The sequence below is a fragment of the Phoxinus phoxinus genome (genome assembly GCF_949152265.1).
Source record: "Phoxinus phoxinus genome assembly, chromosome: 15".
Taxonomy (NCBI): Eukaryota; Metazoa; Chordata; class Actinopteri; order Cypriniformes; family Leuciscidae; genus Phoxinus; species Phoxinus phoxinus.
Window position 1 is genome coordinate 31,597,258 of NC_136890.1, and position 7,440 is coordinate 31,604,697.

Sequence of the window (7,440 nt, forward strand, 5' to 3'; positions counted from 1 at the left end):
TGCAGCTGGTGGTCAGTTAAATGTAGCCTAATTTTTTTTTTTATCAACGTTATCCGCGTATGATGTCATTTGTGAGAAATTAATTGTAGTCATTAAATATTTACTTAGTTTTCAGCAGCTCGCTCTCTTTTGCTGTAGATCATTAAACCATTACACTGCCTCAGATCTCTGTCCGAAATCATTTTCGTGAGGTAGCTTTGTGCTCAAACTCTGCCTACAAAGTCATTAGGAAGCAAGTCAACAAGTCAGCAACCTAAGTTTTCGGACGCAGCCTACGTTTTCCTCTGTTACCAACTCTCCTATCATTTTTTATTTTATATAGCCTATTACTTTATTTATTATCGGGTCTCTTAAGTTGGTGTTGTTGTATAACATTTTTCTCCGCTTTCTATTCTTGTTAAACCTGACAGATTGAGTGCAGGCAGCCTTTCCCAACCCTGTTCCCAGAGGCTCACCAACAGTGCACATTTTGGATGTATCTATTTCTGGTCTTGGACTGGTTTCTAACGATCTGATGAGTTGAATCAGGTGTGTTTGGTTGGGAAGAGTTGGAAAATCTGTAGTGATGGTGTGCCTCCAGTAATAGGGTAGGGAAACACTGATCTACAGCACACTGACAATGCTGTCAAGTCAACATTGCAATGTCTTCTATAGTCTGGATATTCAGAGCATATAGGCTACTACAAAAATGTAGTATGCTATTTTAAACAGCCAAAGTGTTGACACTCTGGGTGTTATTCTCGCATTAGAACAGTAGGAGGTGTTGTATGTCAGAAAAAGAGCCGTACACTTCCTTCACATCTGGACCTGTGGATCATTATAAAAATACATGCCCAATTATGAGTGGATCAACAATCAACACTTAAAAAATAGTTAATTAATTAGTTTTATTCAAACCAATTCAACCTTTATACATTTACACCAGACAGAATCTGTATGGGTTAAATCAGGTAGAAATAGCTATTTAAGGAAAAAATACAAGCTGCCAATTTTGGCAGTGCAGTAGCCTATCATATGATTACCATATTCATAAATCATGATATTCGCATGCTACTTCAAAGAATATGGTACTATCATTTTCTAAAAACCATTGTGCTGTCACAGCACATGTCCAAAGAACATATTACCATAGTTCAAAAAGCTATGATTTTAGTAGTCCTTTAGTTTAGTAGCCTATACATGTCCAAAATTACCACTTTTTAGACAAGTTTTTTGTTAGACAAGAGTACTTTTGGTACATTTTGCTCGTGTGTGCTCAATTGAAGGCACTCTGCAAAGGGAGTGTGAAGGGGCACGAGGGGATTTCAGCCTCCCACATAGCCAGGGCATCAGAAAAGTGATGCAAATGTACATGAGCTCCCATTTAAAGTTCCTGTCGGGTGATGTTGAGCAGGCGCTGTCTTCCCCCGCAGACTACAACACTAATGACCCTGACAGGTCTTTAAATTCTCCTCCGCTGTCCTGCGGCAAGAGCCGCTATAGATCATTACGTGATGGGCGATTGTCTGATCTTCTGCATACAATATTCATATTTTAGCAGTAGAGGTGGGTGTATGCCAGGAACTTTTCTTCAAAATGAGGGGCCGCGTTTGCCCCCAGAACTGATGTTTAAGAGCTTTTTTACCTTTAATGAGGATCGTTTTTGTCCATGAGCCATTTTCCTAACATTAAAAACACACAGCATGTTGTCCATTTACTGAATTGCAATTCAGTGAATTCTGAATGTGAACCATGTTCGATTTTTTCAAATTTGTAAATAAAATATGTTTATATTGGAGTATCTTTTGCAAAATAAAAGTAGCCTATTTCTACTTCAAACTTGTATGTTTAATTCAGTGTGTTAGAGCTGTTTTTTTGTAATTATTTGTGATTTTTCTGAATTATATAAATAAATCAAAGATTAGGCTATTGTAAGGTTTTATTGTAGTTCTTTTCACTCAAAGTGTTCTATATTTCGGAATTATTTTTAAATATTAATATTATAAATTTACTTGCGCTATCTGAGTGAAAATTGTTTCAAAGTAAATCATAGCCTACTTTTTTTCATATAGCCTATTTTCAATAATAATGCACAACCATTAGTAGCCTATGTTTCATATGATGTTTTATAAACAAAGTTCGGGAGGAGCACGATCAGATAACCAATCCAATTACTTGTCATCAAACAATTACGTCTACCCTAATCAGCATGACAAGAAGCATATATAGGCTATATCCATTTTGTCAACTCACCTAACATTCCTTGACAGTTTCCAGCATCCCTCCACCACCCCGACTCCTCACCCTTGGCTCTCTTTTACAGCCAGGAATACGGGGGGAGTACTCTGGGTTCGGGCCGAATACCGAGCCCCCGGAGCCCTCTCCTCGGACAGCACGCCAAATATGCATACCATTTATTCCATCTGACTTATTTGTGAGTGTGAACTCGTGAAATAGGCTAGTTGTGAGGCCGATGCATTATAATGATAAATGATGATCATAATTGTTCAACGCCACATCTGAGAAGAGAGAGTGACGCTGATTTAGATTTGCATTTTCCATAAGAAATCTGGTATAGGCTACGGTAAACACCACATGTGTGGCCGAATCATTTGCAAGGATAAATCTTTGATTTCAGTAATGTGCATGTTGAGATTGATATATACAAACATACACATAAATCACACCATTCGCAGAGCCCATGATCATCATCATGGAGGTAAATGGTGCTCTGGGGTCTAAACACACAATCCCTCGAGCGAGGGCTGGAATTTTAAGCAGAGATTGTCATGTTGCCATGTTTCTGTGGGCGATGGCTTTCTCATGTGCTCTATGTTTGGAGCGGCTCTCACGAAGGCCTGAATGAAGAGTATCTCAGTCCCGTGAGAACGCTGCGTTACCCAGACCCAGGAAATGTGCAACCTTGGTGTGTCAGACCAATGACAAATTCAAGACAGACTTCTTGCATGAAGAAAAAAACAAGAAAAAAAATCCCTGTCCTTTCCCTTCAGATATGCAGACAGATTTATATTGGGCTGTGTTCCCCTTCTTGAGCGACTTTTTATTACCCTTACGAAAGTTACCCTTGGTTTTACAACAAATAAAACAAATCAAAAACAAAGCTAGGCGGCAGAGTTTAACCATGGTAACCACAAATTAACAACAGTTTAACTGTATTACGATATTAAAACTGTGGTTATACAAATGGTAATCAATCTGCCCAAAAAAAAAAACATGGTTCACATTTACCATAATATAGCCATGGATCATTTTTTAAAAACGTTTACTATTGATTTAGGCTAATGCAAAAAAAAACCGTAGATTAGAAATCAATTTCTTTTGCATGGCCACGTGATTTTTCGTGAACCCGTGCATGTGGTGATAAAAAAAATTCACACAAAGATTTCAAAAGACTTAAAATATACTTTATATACTGTCTATGTTTATATACTGTCTATGGAAATATAGTGCATGGGTCATATTTTCTTCTGTATATGACCCATGCACTTGTTATTAGCGACACCGTTGGCCGTTAAGTGAACTGCAGTCAAAAACTGCTCGTGCTCGCAGTCTCGCACTCGTCCACACGTAACGTACAAGAGACTGAAACGTGATTCAGTGTTCATATATTCTCACGGTGAAGTACTTTTTTAGTTTGTTTGTTTCTTTCGCTTAGGAAAAAGAAGTTGGAAATTGCCTACATGTGCAGCGATATAGCCTACTTTTAACGAACACCCAGACGGCGTCCACGCAGCTGAGAGCGACGTTTAGATGAATCAAATGTGCTGCAGGCTTTCCTCTCAATAACATAATCACAGGACAAAAAATGACAGCAGTGGAAAAAACAGCGGTTAAGAAAACATCTGATCGTAGCGATGTGGATGTTTGCACAGCTCTGCGGCATCATGTCGACAGATGAGGTAGGCTAATTCAAATCACACTGTTATTATGATAGATTGATTATAAAGCGTAGGCTATTTTTAGAATAGGCCTATATAGATCTGGCTGTGTTTGATTGAATAATTTTTCTTTGCAAGTCACGTTTGCATGACCGTAGCCTACAGAACAGCTCTTTTGTCATAATCCTGAACATTAATTTCATGCGTCATTGAACGGAATTGATTCTCTCGGGAGCGCTCCTATCCTAACCATCACAATATTTAGATTTTCCCGCCAAAAACGTTCCGAGTTCAACAGGGCCTCATACCACAACTTCCTAGGTTGTGCTCATAGGTTGTGCTACAGACTTTCATAGACAGCCTAAAAAGTTGGTGAAGGTCTTCTTTTCGAAAGTTCTTTACAAGCTGTTTGCACATTGATGAATACATGAACATTTTTACATATAGCCTCTTTAACTTCTATGGAACCCTGTAAGGTTCTTTGTAATGAGAAAACTGTTCTTCAGACTAGGAAAAAAGGTTATTTTAAGAACTGTTGACTGAAATGTTCTTTTTGGAAGCAACAATGGTTGATCTATTGCATCTTTATGAAAAATGTTCCAAAAGCAGTTTTATTTTTAAGATTGTAGACCTACTTTTATGATGCTTTTTTGTTTAACTTGAAGTCAAATGAGCAAATTTACACTCTTAATAAACAATTCTGGTCTCATTGTGGACAGATCTTCCATGCACATTATTCCAAATTTAAAATAGACCTATATATCTTTTCATTGAATGTTGTGTTTTACTCATATGTTGTTACGGAATTAAAATGGATCTCAATGACATTTATTGTTGACTTTGGTGCCTTTGGACTTTCATCGAATGCAAAGAAACAATTGGAACTTCTATTTCATTTCACGGAAGAAAGAAAGTCATATGACCTTTAATATCATGAAGTTGTCAATGATTCATTTTTGCCCAATCTATTTCTTTAAGACACTGAGATCTCCTGATAGAGGCTCAAGGTATGAACATTTTGTCTGATAAACCTGCTCTCACACTTCCACAGTGATTGTATTAATAGTAGCGTCCCGACTGCGTTTGACCTTTTATGCCCTTTGTAATATATTAGATTGCACTGAACTAAATTTACATTCTGAAGTAAAATGTTGGCCTGATGCCACATAGCAACACAGGGATAAAGAGCTTTGGAGACGGTGAATAGGACGCTTGTACAATAAATGTCTGCTTGAAAGTAAGTGGTCAAATGTGAGGCGCCATTAACGGTACGAGACACCACTCGAAGTGATCTGAGATGCTCTCTGTGTCTCCTCATCCTCAGAAATGCTGTGAACGGTGCTGATAAGATGTTGAAGATATAGGGGTGTTTGGACTAGTCACAACTAGTGGGCTACTTCTACAAAAACAACCTTCCCCAGATGACTCAGTTTATGCTTCTGTAGACAGGCTTTTTTTGAGCACTGCCATAAATCAAAAGCAGCCATTCTGAGATGCCACAAGACCACAATGTGTTTACCATATCAGTGCTGAGACAAGCCTCATGATTGCTATTGCTGAAAATCAGAGTTTGTCCTGAATTTAGGCATGAATGACACCTCAAATTGTGCAGCTTGTTGAGAAGTATATTACATCTCTAGGCTTACTTGTGATTTTCAGACCATAAAGCAGGCTAACAATAAAATAAAACAGCAGGGACCCGAGCCATATCTATCGACCAGAATATCAAAATGACTTGCGGATGGACTTTTGACAAAATAACCACCTAGCAACCACCCAGAAGACCTTAACAACCACTAAATTCTACGGAAGTGTGTTTGTAAAGAATATATATTATGCTGCTTTAGCATTTGGCATAAAAAGGGTCATAAAACAGTAAATTACAGATGTTTTTGGTGCAACAATCCTTGACTAATCAGGCATATTTTCAGTAAAGACCAAAAAAAGAAGCAAAACCTGTTCTTCCTGTTGACCATAAAATAATAAAAATAATAAAAAATATGTTTTATAAAAAAAAACTTAGTTCTGTAAAATAAAAATGAGTAATTATTAATAATAATAATTATTATTAGTATTCAAATATTTGTATTTAAATTAAAGTATTTATATATATAAATACTTTAATAGCAAATTATATAAAAAACTAGGCTAATTAAAATTGCAAAACAAATGTACAAATTCAATTAAAAAATAATTATAACATTGTAAAATAAAAATGAGTAGATCAACAGATCAACAGTAAAATTACAATACTAATATTTAAATATAAACTTAATTTCCTTGCCTTCAAAAACATTAAATCAAATCATTTTGGTGAAAACTTGCAGCGACAAAAGATTCATAACCTGTTTTCATCACAAATTTGGGAAGATAGTTGGTGTGCTGCGTTTCCAAATACTCATTATAAATGACTTTTTTTGTATAAACATGGAAAAATCACATGCTTGCTAAAATTATATATGAAAAACAAAACAAAAGAACAGTCATAACTGTACAACACATGGTCTTGATATAAGGCTGAGGCGTCCCATGAGATCCAGGTTTGAACCCAGACTGCATCGTTTCCCGAACATCCCCATCATCTCATTTCTCGTCTACTTTCACAGGCTTATAAACCCCCAAAATATTACAAGTAGACACAGTTCTTATTTATTTCTCATCCTTGATGGATACAGCATGACACATTTCCATGTAATTGTGAATAGCCGTCCGTCACTAGGGGAATGTGTGTGTCCTTTACTGGAATGTCATAGAAACCATGATGACATTCTCATGGTGAGCCGTTCCGGACGCTATGCTATAAGTGGGACGCTTCATCAGAAGTTATTCCCACAACACTTATGATGCAGTATGTTTTATTGGATATTATCCATATTGGAATCACATGATTTTCTTTCATTTGAAAAACAAACACAATAACAGAAGTGCCACTTGTTATAAGGCATTTAAGCAACATAAGTTGGTCCTTTTGAGGTCATTACATATTCATTGTTATGGTCAAGGTCAGTATCAAGTATCAATATCACATGGAGATTTGTGCATTTCCCAGATCACAGTAATAGAAACACAAATTATGGTAAGGGTGACTGTTGGTCCCGCGGTGAAACGAGCCATCTTTAACGTAGCAGGGGTGCACAGATAATACGGTGACCATGCAGGAATACCAAAAAGACACACTGAGGATCAATTCTCTGTTCACAAAGGTTTCTGTGCATCACGATTAATCGGTTTTCTGTAAAACTTTCTGATTATACTCAATGCAAACAACCCATGGCCATTAACTGTAGTGCAATATCAGAAACTGAACCGGTGAGCGAACAGTCGAAAATATAATATTCTTTTCTTTTTTATATATATATATATAGAAACACTCATCAGACATTGGTAAAATAACTGCGGTCAATAATAATAATAATAATAATAATAAAAATTGCTGGTATTTATCATCACAGACCCATGCAGAATGATGTCCACCATAATTTCCGAGCAAACAAACACGTGCACGGCCTCCTTTTAAAGGAGTAGTTCACTCAAACATGACATTTCTGTCAGTATTTGTTCA